We start from the raw sequence: 13,235 nt of genomic DNA, 5'->3' as shown, positions 1-13,235 counted from the left end.
TCCACCAGATTAGCCTCCGCTGCTCATGGGGAGGAGTGGGGAATCAAACCCAGTTCTCCAGATCAGAGTCCACTGCTCCAAACCACCACTCTTAACCACTACACCATGCTGGCTCTCCCCTCTTCGATACAGGAGCATGAACACCATGAAAGGATACCCAGTGTCAAGGAAACAGACAAGGGAACTTGGCAGCCAGGTAGATCTCCAGCATCCAGTGAGTGGAGCCCAGCTAACCTACTAAGAGCAAGTCTGGTCATAGCTCCTTAAAACCCACAGGAACCCACAGTGTGCTCTCCTATCCACACACACCTTATTAAAAGGGGAGAGTAGACAGTTTATCAGTGGCTTTTAGCCACAGTACCTAAAAGTGAACCTCCGTGTTCAGAAGCAGGTATAGAAAGCAACAGGAGAGGGCTATCACCTTCATGCACGGCTTATGGATTTCCTTAAAACAGGATGATGGACTAGATAGGCCACATCGAGCAGGGCTCTTCTTATGTTCTTATGAAGGCCTCAGCCTCTACGCCCTGTTGTTGGACCTCCGGAGGAACTGGTTGGCCAGGATGCTGGACTAGATGGACCACTGGTCTGATCTAGCATGGTCTCTTAATGTTCTGACCGAAGTATCACATGGCTAATCCCCATCAGAGCAGTGCTACTGCCATCCTCTCTTTGGTATAAACAATGTAATCTGCTAAGCTGCTTCTGTTGAAACAGGAGCCATGCATTGCAGATTAGAAGTGTGCATTCAGCAAAGCCAAACTGGAAAAAAGCTGAAAATTACCTTACCGATACCTTTTGGCTATTTTCAGCCGAAAAAAGCGGTTCTGTAGCCTGCTATCTCGGTAAAGCTAAAAAGATTTGGCTTTTTTCAGGATCATTTCGGAGTTGCTGGATACAGCCGCTAAAAGGAAAAAAGATGCCTTTGCAGGTGTTTAAATCACACCTAAATCACACACCCTACTCCATTGTAGCCTATGAGAAATATTTCCAGGGCTCTGGGGAGGCTGTTTTTCAAGGTAGAGGCACCAAATGTTCAGCATAGCTGCTGGTGATTCTCCTTAGAAGAACCCCCAAGTTTGGTTAAAATTTGGGTGAGGGGGTCCAATTTTATAAGCGTCCATTTTTCCTTCATTGGACGGGGGCACCCTCTTTGGGGGGTCCATAAAATTGGAACCTTGACTCAATCTCAATGCTTCTCTATGGAGGAGGGGGTAACCACTTCTGGACCCCATAAAATCAGACCCCCTGACCCCCTTGAAGCTACCCTGAAAATTTGGGAACTCTACCTCCACAAATGCCCCCCAGGAGCTTTGAAATAAATCCCCATAGACTATAATGGACCTGAATTGTTTTGATAAACCCAGAAATAAAGCCAAAATACAAATTTACCAGTATGGGTATTCAGCTTATTCTGTGTTTACCAAAAAAAAAAATATATATTGGGCCCAATAAACCCCTATTTGAAATTTACATATATATATATATATATATATATATATATATATATATATATATTTGCACAACCCTATTCAGGATTTTTGGGGGATTGTGAAAATTTTCAGGTCCAATATACCCAAATCTGAACTTTACAGGGTTTTTTTTTTTTTTTTGATGCACACCCCTACTGCAGACCCCAAATTGCTCTTCGGAAGGAACAGGGAGTCAGGGGCTTCCACTTGGACTGCCATCTTTGATCGATGGAGCTACGCACAACACTTGCCTAAAGAATCACACTTGCACGATTTCATTCAGTCTTGATAAAGGAATTTTACCTTTTCCCGCGGCTACTGAACCATGACGAAGCTGGCATGGTCTGACTTCTGGAGCGTGGGCCTGTGTCATCGTCAATCTCAATCCTTTCAAGAAAGACAAAAATTTCCATTTACAAATAGCCTTATTTCTCAATCCCAGTTCATTTTCAGGGTGCGAGATGAATGGTGTCTGTGGCAAATAGCTCTTCTGTTCCTCCTCTGGGGCTGGTAACCTCTAGGCGCAGCCTGGAGTTGTCCCAGAATTATAGATGGACCCAAACCGCCCACAGCCTTGCCCCAAAGAGGAGGAAGGAAAAGAAGAAGAGCAGGCTCCTGTTGCCACTTGTACCTGCCCCATCTGTTAGGGTTGCCAATCTCCAGGTACTAGCTGGAGATCTCCTGCTATTACAGCTGATCTCCAGCCGACAGAGATCAGCTCCCGTGGAGAAAATGGCCACTTTGGCAATTGGACTCTATGGCATTGAAGTCCCTCCCCTCCCCAAACCCAGCTCTTCTCAGGCTCCACCCCAAAAACCTCCCACCGGTGGCAAAGAGGGACCTGGCAACCCTACCATCTGGGGATCAGACAGCTGGCTTCCAGCAGCAGAAGTGGCTCCTATCTACTGCACACAGGACAAGGGCCACCATTGGCTTGGCTCTTTTGGGGGCGGGGCAGCAAGAGCAGGGCTGTGATTCTGGAGCCCCATCTTGGATTTTTGCCCATGGCCCCAGACTGCCCCTGCCAAGCTACAGATCACTTTCCCTGGAGAAAATAGCTATTTTGGAGAATGGACTCTATTGTATCATACCTTGCTGAGGTCCCTCCCCTTTTCAAACTTTACCCTCCCCAGGTACCACCCCCAAATCTCAAGTCCAAGTTGACAACTCTACCCTCCCTCCAGCAAAATTTGGTAGTGAACACATGAAGCTGCCTTATACTGAATCAGACCCTGGGTCCATCAGAGTCAGTATTGTCTACTCAGACCGGCAGCAGTTCTCCAGGGTTTCAGGCAGGGGTCATTCACATCACCTACCTGCCTAGTCCCTTTAGCTGCAGATGCCAGGGATTGAATCTGGGACCTTCTGCATGCCAAGCCGATGCTCTACCACTGAGCCACAGCCCCTTCCCTGTGACAGGGAACCCATTCTGAGGACCAAGCAATTTGACCTGTTTATGGACTGACTTTGTGAAATATGTTGTAAACAACCACAGAAGTGATTGTCCCTCCCTTATACGAGTGCCTGTTGAACCACCATGGCATCCAGCCAAGGAACTCTGGGAACTGTAGTCTTCCATAAAGATAGTGAATGGAAAAAGTATCCTAAACATCCTCACGAGATTAGATTTTCCAGAGTTTTTTTATGGGTAAGTCGTAAGACTTCTGGAACCAGTTTCAAACCTAGTTTCAGTCTGTGCACACTTGTTTCACAGCCTCCTAGAGTCAGCTTTTCTCAGCGCGCCACATCCTTTCCTTATCGCCAGTTTGAAAACAGCAGGGAATGACCACCCTCTCTCTTCGTTTAAACCCCATAGAAGGGACAGCGTGAAACACGGCCTTTGGGCGAAATGGGAGGGGCACTAGGACCATGGCCTCACTCACCTTTTGGCCATGAAAGATGGCGCTTCTTGAGCGGCACTTCTGCAAAGCATGAGTATGACATGTATGAAGTGACATATATAGGACAAGTTTAAATCAGAATATCGTCTCAAAGATTAACACTTCCTGGGTATGTCTTGGAGTGCAGATGGAAGAGACGTGGAAGATCCTTGATTAGATGTCCCGAAGTTTAAAATTTTATTTAAAATCAGCCATAGTTAAGCCCAAACTGGAATGGTACTGTAACACAGGGAGACCGAGGAATAGAAAAAGTCCCCCATCACTAGTTTTTAGAATTGACCAGTCAAGTAAGAGCAGAACCACCACCAAAGCACAGTCCCCTTGGTTTTAGGGTTGCCAGGTCCCTCTTCTCCAGCAGGAGGCTTTTGTAAGTTCTGTAAGTGACGCCGACGTACACGCGTCACTTCCGGTTTAGAACCAGAAGTGCCGCCTCGCAAGGGGCCTTATACCTCTTCGTTTGAGTGGTAAAGTGGCCCTTTCCCACTCAAACTAAGAGGTATAAGGCCCCTCGAGAGGTGGAACTTCCGCTTCTAAACCGGACGTGACGTGCGCGCACGTTTGCCCACCGACCCTCAGGTGGTCGGCGGGCAGAGGGGTCAATTGCCAGGGGTTTGCCCGCCACCAGCTGGCACCTGGCAACCTTACTTGGTTCCCAACCGAGGCAGCCTATACAGAAAGATACCATGATTATGGGTATTGTAAGCCACTAAGAGGTGCAGGAGAATCATCAGGGATGCACCCCTGTACTTCCCCATCTCTTTCCATACTGTCCAGCCCTAGGGTTGCCAACCTCGAGGTAGTAGCTGGAGATCTCCTGCGATTACAACTGATCTCCAGCCAATAGAGATCAGTTCCCCGGGAGAAAATGGTCGCTTTGGCAATTGGGCTCTATGGCATTGAAGTCCTTCCCCTCCCCAAACCCCGCCCTCCTTAGGCTCCGCCCCCAAAATCTCCAGGTATTTCCCAACCCAGAGCTGGCAACCCTATCCAGCCCGCCAGTTAAGATCTTCCTCCCAAGTCTTGCTCTCTGTGCCTCCACTTTCAAAGGAGAGGCAGGTGACAATTAAAGACAGGTCATTTTCATCGGTGGCGCCTCACCTTTGCAATGCCCTCCCCCTCGAGGCTTGCCCGGTGCCTACCATTAGGGCTGCCACCCCATGACTGGCAGCCCCTGGGAAACATTTGGGGGCAGAGACTCATGGTGCAGCATTTGGCGACATGATGACATCATTTCTGGCTGCGTGACCAGGAAGGACATCACTCGTTGCCAGATGCGCTAGCATTCGTCCAAAGCTCTTTGTTAAAACCACAGAGTTTCAGGTAAACGGGGTGACGTTGTTTCCGATTATGCAGTGGAAATTACATCATCCCATCACCAAATGCTGCTCCGGCCCCTGCATTTCCCCCCTGCTACTCACCAGAGTGAGGGCAGGCAATAGGGGCAGAGGAGAGTTCTCTCACACCCACCTTGAAAAAAAATGGCATCCCTACATATAGGGTTGCCAACCTCCAGGTACCAGTTGGAGATGTCTTGCTATTACAACTGGTCTTCAGCCGATAGAGATCAGTTCAACTGGAGAAAATGGCCGCTTTGGCCATCAGACTCCATGGCAACCCTACCCCAAGGTCAACATGCTTCCATGGCAGAAGAGGGATTTGAACCTGGGTCTCCCAGATCCTAGTCCAACACAATAACCACTATATCACACTGGCTGTCCATACTAGGGTCGCTAGGTCCCTCTTCACCATCGGCGGGAGGTTTTTAGGGCGGAGCCTGAGGAGGGCGGGGTTTGCAGAGGGGAGGGACTTCAATGCCATAGAGTTGGCTGGAGATCTCATGCTACTACATCTGATCTCCAGCCAATAGAGATCAGTTCCCCTGGAGAAAATGGCCACTTTGGTAATTGGGCTCTATGGCATTAAAGTCCCTCCCCTCTCCAAACCCTGCCCTTTTTAGGCTCCACCCACAAAATCTCCAGATATTTCTCAACCCGGAGCTGGCAACCCTAGTCCCTCCTCTCTCCAAACTTTACCCTTCCCAGGCTCCACTCCCAGAATCTCCAGGTATTTCCCCACCTGGAGTTGGTAACCCTAGTTGCCGACCTCCAGGTGAAGCCTAGAATTCTCCCAGTGTTACAACTGATCCCCAGACTATAGAGATCATCAGTTCCTCTGGAGAATGGCAGCTTCAGAGGGTGGACTCTGTGACATCACATCCTTGCTGAGCTCCCTCCCCAGCCTCCCTCCCCAAGTCTCGAGGACTTTTGCAACCTGGAGTTGACAACCCTATGTGTGATGCCTTTTGCACCTGGGCAGGATTGGAGGTTAAAAATGTCTCAAAAGAGGAAGCTCTAATTCCAGATCGAAACAGAAGGCTGCTGGTGTTTCTCAAACCCCCACTAGACGCGACAGCTGTCACGGCTGGTTTGAATTGGATTAGGCCTTCAGCCACTGCCCTAATTGTTCTTGGCTTCCCTTCTTTTTGCCCCTCAAACTCACCCATTGCTTTTCTTTGCAGCTGAAAGGACATAGGAGCGCTCCTTGCGGGCTGATTGCCTGAGCACGCTGCTTGCAGCTTCAGTCCTGCAAGGGAAGAGGAAAGGCAGGTCACAGCAAGGAAACCCGGACTCTGGGATCTGGCAGTGCCACTTCCCGCAGCAGCGCAACAAACACGGCCGACTGCTTAGACTCAAGGCAAAACCAGCCAAAATGGAGACAGCCTTATTACTAGTGTTGCCAATCTCCAGGTACTAGCAGGAGATCTCCTGCTATTACAATGGATCTCCAGACGCTTTGGCAATTGAACTCTATGGCATTGAAGCCCCTCCTCTCCCCAAACCCCACCCTCCTCAGGCTCCACCCCAAAAACCTTCCACCAGTGGCGAAGAGGGACCTGGCAACTAGGGTTGCCAACTTACAGGTGGTGGCTTGAGAGCTCCTGCTATTACAACAGATCTCCAGCCGATAGAGATCAATTCACCTGGAGAAAATGGCCACTTTGGCAATTGGACTCTATGGCATTGAAGTCCCTCCCCTCCCCAAACCCCTACCTCCTCAGGCTCCACCTCAAAAACCTCCCGCCGGTGGCAAAGAGGGACCTGACAACCCTACACATTGATCCTATGCCCACATATGTCACACAAACCCCCCCTAAGGTGCTAAGGTGAGTGACAGAGGAAGTTCAGTCCCTCTCACCCGCACACCCCTTTCACTTTACAAATCAGACTCCCCCCTTCCCACTTGATATAGAAACAAGGCAGAGCAGACACATGACCAAAAAATTATCTGACTCCATCATATCTTGTTCAACCCTCTGCCTGAACTGTATAATTTCAGATCGTGAGAGTTCGTGTGTGATTGAATGCTTCCCTGTGAGAAAAGATTACGAGGGTCCATACAGCAGTCTTCATCCCCAACATTTAGATTTCTGCTTGGAGGGAATTATGTTGGTATGGGGAAGCATTTAATCACCCGTGTACCCACCCACACTCTGAAGTGGTACAGCCCAGATTTGGGGTTGAAATCAAAGTCCATTTTGGTCATGAATCATGATACTTTCTACCCCAGGGTCAAACAGTGGTTATCTTAAAATGTCATTGGTCATTTATGCACGGTTGCTTTAACCTCCTTTATTCCCCATTTCAGCCAGGATCAAAGTAACCCGGGTTGGGGGAAACTGTATGCATTGGCTGGAATGACCAGGGACGAAACTGTGTGCTAATGGAGGCATGAATACAGAAAAGCAGCCTTCCAAGTTCAAATCAAGTCCCACCCCTTTAAATGCTCCTCTGGAATTGGCTGACTTCGCAACTCGCCCTGAGAGAAGACTTCCTTCCCCCCCAGACCCAACTGCCACATAAAAAAGCATTTTAAGAACAAAAAACAAAAAAACAGAGCAATCTGAAAGAAAGGGGGGGAATCCAAGCCTCGTTTTAAAAGAGCCTTTCTTTTGCTCAGAAAGAGCTCCGAGGTAGCAGGAAGCACTGGAATCCCTGCCTCTTTACACACTGCTTCGTGATTGGCTGTGAAAGAAGCCAATCTTCTGTGCTTCCCCTGTTTGGCTGCCTTGAAGAAGGGTTTGGAAAAGGGTGGGGCGAAGCTAAACCCGAGAAAGTTGTACGCTCGCTCAGTGATTCACGGTTTAATTCAGGCAAGAAGAGGAATGGGAAAAGCCGGGTTTGTTTTGTGTTGAAGCAGCGTTGAGCTTCAAAGGAATGAGATAACGTGCATTCCCAAAAATTTGATCCTGGCTGAAACAGCGAATAAAGGAGGATTAAGCGACCATGCATAAAACACCATTGTGGGAAGGTTGGGGTGGCGGGAAAAGCCACTTTCAACCATATTTGTTAAAGTTAATAACTCAGACATATGCACAGGGTCAGTGTCGGTGACCAGATACCTCTTTTGTTGCTCATCTGGAGAAACGGGGAGATCCACGCGATCTGGCTCTGTGTCCCGCTTGACATTGTAGGGAGCTCTGGAGCACAGACAGGGGAGGGGAGGCAGGTCAAAGGTGGGGTTTCTCATCTCTGCGGAAGACCCCAAACCAGTGACAGGAAGCAAAGTGTATCAGGCACAGCGCATGACATGACCGAGTCATTCCAGAGCTACAGGTATTACCAGACCCTGAGGAAAGCAATGTCATGTGCATAGTGGGAGGATTTGAACCTGGGTCTTCTGGATCCCAGCCTGACACTCTAACTATTAGAGTGGCTCACAGGGCTATATAGAGCTGTTGATTTAACAGCTTTGGGATTAAGTGTGAGAGCTGTTTAAATGAGAATTGTCTCTACTACGCTTGAAGCATGCCTCTCCTTTTTCCTCTTTGAACAAATTTCAAGCCAAGTCCTCAAACTGCTCTTTGAACTCAGAGGATTTTAATGAGCAATTTGAGGGCTTTGATAGGTGCCTGTTTTGACCCAGGGGGATCGAGACAGCCGCTTAGGGCTTCTTTATTAATGGGAGGAAAATCCCGCTTGGCTCACTCACAGTCTCTTATAATCCTCAGTTGACATCCTGTATCCAGGAGCAGAGTTGGCACTCTTGGCACTGAAAGCAAAAATACCCAAAGATCATCAGAAATTTGGACCACCCACAATGCTCCTTGCTGAAAGTTACCCCCTTAATGGAACAAGGAATTTGGATAGGTTGCAATTTTAGACCTGAGGTTTTAGGGTTGCCAGGTCCCTCTTCACCACCAGCGGAAGGTTTTTGGGGTAGAGCTTGAGGAGGGCAGGTTTTGGGAACGGGAGGGTCTTCAATGCCATAGAGTCCAATTGCCAAAGCGGCCACTTTATCCAAGTTAACTGATTTTTATCGGTTGGAGATCAGTTGTAACAGCGGGAGATCTCTAGCTAGTACCTGGAGGTTGGCAACCCTATGAGGTTTGGATCATAGCTTTACAAGCTCTCTTACTTCTCCCAGTTCATGGGTAATGAAAGGAGTAATTTGCCAGGGTTTTGGAGGGTAGCCATGTTGGTCTGTAGTAGAACAGTTAGACTCTAGTCCAATACCACCTTAGAGACCAACAAGATATTTGAGGTATAGGCTTCCGAGACTCAAAGCTCCCTTTGTCCGATCTTTGTATCTGATGAAGGGATAGGGTTGCCAGGTCTCTTTGCCACTGGTGGGAGGTTTTTGGGGTGGAGCCTGAGGAGGGCGGGGTTTGGGGATGGGAGGGACTTCAATGCCACAGAGCCCAATTGCCAAAGGGGCCATTTTCTCCAGGTGAACTGATCTCTCTCAGCTGGAGATCAGTTGTAATAGCAGGAGATCTCCAGCTAGTACCTGCAGGCTGGCAACCTTATGAAGGGAGCTTTGACTCTCAAAGGCTTCTATCCCCAAAAATCTCATTGGTTTTAAAGGTGCTACTAATGGACTCAAATGTAGCTGTCCTGCCTGGGTTGGTTTTCTTTGGACGAGAGCACAATGGAAACTTTTTGGGACTTTTACAAGTTCCAGTGGGGCAGCTGTATCAGTCTGTTGTGGCAAAAGCAAAAAGGAGTCTTGGGCATTTGAAAGATTTATTTCCAGGGAATAGTCCTGGTATTCTGCAGCAGCTAAAATAAGCAAGAGTCATGTGGCACCTCAAAGGCAAACCAAAGTTGACACTAGTATATTTTGGGGGACTAGAGCCTGCTTCATTGTGTGCGTCAGATGCAGTGGCCTGCATCCTATCCCAGTACTGAGCAGTTTCAACCTTCCTCCAGGCTAAGGAGTCTTCCTCCGAATTAAGCGGCTCTGTCTCCATCAGAAGAAAAAAGAACCACTTAAGTTCAGCTTTTTAGTTGGAGGAACTTCCTCCAGCCTAAGGTAAAATATAGTGCTCTATACTTTTCTTGATTATATTGGAATTTTACATCATTACATGATTACACTGGATTATATTGGAATTTTACATCATTACATTTCACCCTGTCTTCCCCCCCTTCATAAACTCGTATATATGTGTTGTGTGTGTGTAACCATTAGATGTATCTGATGAAGTGCAATCTAGTCTAGGAAAGCTTAGGGGTGGTGGAAAATGCAGTCAAGTTGCAGCCGACTAATGGTTAACCCGTAGGGTTTTCAAGGCAAGAGACCTGTGGTGGTTTGTCGTTGCCTGCCTCTGCATGGCGACCCTGGACTTCCTTGGTGGTCTCCCACCCAAATACTGACCAGGAGCAACCCTGCTTAGCTTCCAAGATCTGACGAGATCAAGCTAGCCTGGGCCAACCAGGTCAGGGCTCACCATGAAAGCTTATGATAAAATAAAAATGTATTAATCTTTAAAGTGCCACAGGGCTCCTGATTATGTATTTATTTATTTATTGCAGCATAAGCTTTAGTTTATCTTTAAGGTGAGATTCTTCTCCCTGCCCCCCGGCCTGGTCTCTTTGTAATATTTGCTTTATTTACAAATACACACAAGGAAAATTGTTGGAAACAAAGAAGTGCTCCCACAAGGCAGCAGGTCCATCACCCAGAGAAGAAGAGATCCTGCACACCCTTCACTTTTTAGATAATTTATGGCTCTGTCTCTGTTTCCATCTGTTATTTCCAAACTCACCTTGCAGACTGCCCTTGTGCCTGCAGGCACGCACACATGCACGTGCACACAAACACCTGCTCCCTCCCCTCAGCTAGGGTGGGGGGAATCACCCTCTCCTGGGTCGGATGTGTGAAAAGTGTCGTCAAGACGCAGCCGACATATGGCGACCTAGGGCTTTCAAGGCAAGAGACTAACAGAGGTGCTTTACCTTTGCCTTCCTCTGCATAACGGCCCTAATATTCCTTGGTGGTCTCCCATCCAAGTACTAACTAGGGCCAACCCTGCTTAGCTTCGGAGATCTGACAAGATCAGGCCATCCAGGTCAGAGCCTGGCTCTGATACCTCCATGAAGAAAAGAGCTACCCCCTGACAATTCGTTCCCAGTGAGAAAACATCTGCAGCCATTAAGGAATATTAACATTCTGTGGTCAAAGGCTCTGACTCCCCATTGGTTGCCACTTTCTCCAGGCTCTGATGGGAGCTTGAATAAGAGAGATATCTGAAGACTATCTCCAGACAATTAGCTCCCACAGAGAAATCATTTACAGACATTAGGGAACATTCACATGCTGTTGTCAAAGGCCCCCCCACTCCCAACTCGCCGTAATGATAGAACAGCTAGACTCAAGTCCAGTAGCACCTTAGTAGCACCAAGATTTTGGGCTTATACGTTTTTCAGAGTCAGCACATGAACACGCCTTATACTGAATCAGACCTTTGGGCCATCGAAGTCAGTATTGCCTACTCAGACCGGCAGCGGCTCTCCAGGGTCTCAGGCAGAGGTCTTTCACATCACCTACTTGCCTAATCCCTTTAACTGGAGATGCCGGGGATTGAACCTAGGACCTTCTGCATGCCAAGCAATGCTCTACTACTGAGCCACGCCCCCTGCCCGAAGCTCCCTTCGTCAAATACCACTGCTTTGACATCTGGCAAGGGGTGCTTTGACTCTCAAAAGCTTATACCTCCAAAACATTATTGGTCTCTAAGTCGCTACTGGACTTTAATCTAGCTGTTCTACAGACCAACAAAGCTAAAACCCATCACAATAGACTCATTCACAGCAGCACTAGAGGAAGAGTTGGTTTTTATATGCTGACTTTCTCTACCACTTAAGGAAGAATCAAACCAGCTGACAATCACCTTCCCTTCCCCTCCTCACAACAGACACCCTATGAGGTAGGTGGGACTGAGTGAGCTCTAAGAGAGTTGTGACTAGCCCAAAGTCACCCAGCTGGTTTCATGTGGAGGAGTGGGGAAACCAACCCAGTTCGCCAGATTAGCCTCTGCCACTCATGTATCAAACCCTGTTCTCCAGATCAGAGTCCACCGCTCCAAACCACTGTTCTTAACCACTGCACCATGCTGGCAGCAATAATTCAGAAAGCAATCTTGCAAGTATAGGGATACACGAGTAGATCAATGTACGAAGACACTGGCTATTAGGGAGCAACCAACCAGACTGACCTTTTCTGTGAGCCATTGGAGACTGTGTTTGAAGGAGCATTCTTATCAACGGTCTTGGTTAAAACTCCTCTACAGGGAAGAGAAAAGGTAAGTTAACTCAAAGAGCCACATTTCACATCTCGAGCAGGATGCAACCCCTTCTTGTCCCTTTTGATTTTGGTACATTTACCTGATGAGATAACCAGAACTTGCTGTTGTGCTGTGGGACCTGAATGGAGAGCAGAAATTAATGGTTTCCAAAAGGATGAAAAGATAACAGTGACATTAACAGTGCCTTCCTAAACGGAATTACATCCACAGGCTTAGAAAGGTGTAACTCTGCTTAGGATGGCATGGCAAGTCTTTGGACTTCTCCAGACATCCAACTTTGGAGAAATGAATCCACAGTGGCTTTTCAGCTGCTGAAAGAATCTAGATGTTCACCCCTGAGAAATGACTGTTGTTGTGGGAAAGCTGCATTTCCCAGTATTCAAAATGCTGGAGACATTTTGCACGTCTGCTATGATGGTGAGTGTTCCATAGGCTAGCTACTCACATTCCACAGGGTTCTACTGGACAGCATCCATGTCAACTCCAAATACCTCCATTGTTTTGAGAAAGTTCAATCATTACCTTTTATGTAATAAGAACTTTGTTAGAGTATGAACTCTTTGTACTGAAGAATAAGAGTGTATTGACACTTTTAAAAAACACCAGTTGTGTACACCAATAAGATTCCCAGCATCCCCGCAATTCAGGACTCCTTTCGATTCTTCTTTATAAACTGTGTGCTGCCTCTTGTCAGTGTTGAAGCATGGCAGCTGCAATCTTTTGTCTCTGTTGTAAAAAGGAAACATGCAACATGCACACACAACTGTATCTCTTTCAGAATGGTTTCTCCCCCACACTGTCTGCAGTCTAGACCAGGGTCTCAAAACTGCAGCCCCAGAGCTGCATGCGGCTCTTTGGCCCGTTGAGTGCGGCTCTCCGAACTTGGTTCGGAGCCCCTGCTCTTGCGCCCGCTCGCACCAGCAGCCGGGCTGTGGAGCCGGCGCCTGAGAGAGAGAGGGCGAGCGGGCGAGCGGGCGCGCTGTCTCTCCCCCCGCCCCCGCCGTGGAGAATGGCCGGGTCCCCCTTTCCCTTGCCCTCAATGGTTGGGAGGCTAAAGCCTCCCCTCCCCTCTAGCCACGCGTTTGCTGGGCGGGCGGCTCGGCGGTTCCTGCCCCCCCCAACTATCAGCTGTTGGGCGGGGCGAGCTTCCTTTGGTAGACCTGGCCTCCGGCTGAGTCCCATTGGGAGGCCATGTCTACCCACTGGCTTTCTTGGCGGTAGACCTGGACTCCGAGGAGGGGGAAAAGTCCCCCTTCAGAGGCCAGGTCTACCAAT

The 13,235-nt window shown here is 48.4% G+C and overlaps 2 long non-coding RNA genes across 2 annotated transcripts; both read right to left on the bottom strand.

Annotated features, from left to right (window-relative positions):
• Nucleotides 1-1,790: 1,790 nt before the first annotated feature.
• LOC130486300 (uncharacterized) lies at nt 1,791-7,807 on the bottom strand. The gene is made up of 3 exons (XR_008933741.1): nt 7,773-7,807; nt 5,873-5,956; nt 1,791-1,859 (listed from the first exon to the last, which is right to left on the bottom strand). It is a non-coding gene; the product is annotated as an uncharacterized LOC130486300 (long non-coding RNA).
• LOC130486299 (uncharacterized) lies at nt 7,800-12,056 on the bottom strand. The gene is made up of 4 exons (XR_008933740.1): nt 12,040-12,056; nt 11,871-11,939; nt 8,363-8,422; nt 7,800-7,850 (listed from the first exon to the last, which is right to left on the bottom strand). It is a non-coding gene; the product is annotated as an uncharacterized LOC130486299 (long non-coding RNA).
• Nucleotides 12,057-13,235: the final 1,179 nt, after the last annotated feature.

The sequence above is a fragment of the Euleptes europaea genome, chromosome 13 (assembly GCF_029931775.1).
Source record: "Euleptes europaea isolate rEulEur1 chromosome 13, rEulEur1.hap1, whole genome shotgun sequence".
Taxonomy (NCBI): domain Eukaryota; kingdom Metazoa; phylum Chordata; class Lepidosauria; order Squamata; family Sphaerodactylidae; genus Euleptes; species Euleptes europaea.
Note: the sequence above shows the minus strand (reverse complement) of the source record. Positions and strands in the feature narration are given on the sequence as shown.